Source organism: Nematolebias whitei, chromosome 14, assembly GCF_014905685.2.
Source record: "Nematolebias whitei isolate Nwh7 chromosome 14, NemWhi1, whole genome shotgun sequence".
In the NCBI taxonomy this organism is placed as follows: domain Eukaryota; kingdom Metazoa; phylum Chordata; class Actinopteri; order Cyprinodontiformes; family Rivulidae; genus Nematolebias; species Nematolebias whitei.
In genome coordinates, this window is record NC_056511.1 from 37,303,382 (window position 1) to 37,304,857 (window position 1,476).

Genomic DNA, 1,476 nt, shown 5'->3' on the forward strand with positions numbered 1-1,476 from the left:
TGTGTGTGTGTGTGTGTGTGTGTGTGTGTGTGTGTGTGTGTGTGTGTCTTTCACCGTGTTTGCACCATTGCTTTATTTCCTGCCCTCCCAGATGAACAGATGAGGTTGTCTTGGCAACGTGATGAGACGTAGATATGCAAATGAGGCTGAGAACAAGCTCGCACATGCACACTGCCACATCAGAAACACTCTCTCTCTCTCACACACACACACACACATCACATTTCCTACGTTTTCTATTTATAAACGTATATGTGTGGCGTTTCAGGGTTGGTTGAACTGTGTGTGCACACAAACACCGAGCGCGCGGTAAAGTCTGATACAAGGGAGGAATCTCACTTTCTTATTATTCACAAATATTCCTCCCCTCCCTGTGCATGAGTGCCATGTAAATGAGTACGGGCAGAAACAGGAGGGAGGGAGGGAGAAGGAGGCTGAGGGAGGAAAAAGAGACACACCATTAGAGGTAGGGAGACACCACAGGGAAATGTTAGAGAAAGAGAGGGATGCGGGAGGAGCAGAAGAGAGTATCAGTCACCCTGAGATGAGAGCGCTTTTTGTCCATCTTTTCATTATCTGCCCGGATCACCCCCCGGATCACCACAACACCACCGCGCTGCCGGAGGAATGTTCGAACCCCGACACACACACACACCCCTCCCTTCTGTCCATCCATCCTCTCCTCATCACTGAGCCGCACAGGAGGGAAGAGCAGGAAAACAAACGAGGAAGGAACTGAAGATGAACACCGAGAGATAGACCAATTAAAGAGATAAAAAATGAGATTTTATTTTTGCACATGCACATACACATCAATCTGAAAGGAAGAAAGGTCTGCAAACAGTAATAATTTAATGTGTTTTTTAGATATAAAATATTACATTATATTGAAGAAAAAAACCTATTTTTATCCCAACATATTGAATACAACTGCCTCATCTTTATTTTTTCACACTGGAGATGTTCCATGTATGCTGAAGAGAACACAACTGAAGGCCTAAATACAGGATTTTCTGTGCTTTTTTCTGTCTATAATTGACATGTAGCTAAAATTACCATAACTATACCTCACCCACTTTAAATCTAATGTCCACTTTTCTGCAGTTTGCAGTTTTAATGACTCTGGAGAGAAAAGGTAGAATTATCTGACTTGAAGGTTTCCACCCATTTGCTCAGTTTTCTATTTCACAATGATCTTTGGTGTCTCATCAATTGATCAGAAGGCCCTTTCCATGTTTTCATGTGTAACAATATAATTTTTAGTGCCTGATTTATTTATCTGCATTATTTTAAGCTAATTAAAGTTGATAACTTTTTTCCCCTGATAACATCTGTAGACGTTTTGTAAGTTTTCTTCAATCGATTCCAATAAATCACGACGTCTCAGACCTTCACTGTAGCTTCCGTCCCTTGAATACCCCACCACCACCACACACACACACACACACACACACACACACACACACACACACACAC

General features: G+C 42.2%; 1 protein-coding gene across 1 annotated transcript in view; it reads left to right on the top strand.

Annotated features, from left to right (window-relative positions):
• The window catches only part of LOC119420289 (Down syndrome cell adhesion molecule-like protein 1 homolog), an 83,762-nt gene that overhangs the window by 57,551 nt on the left and 24,735 nt on the right, over nt 1-1,476 (top strand). The gene's annotated exons all lie outside the window — the stretch shown is intronic.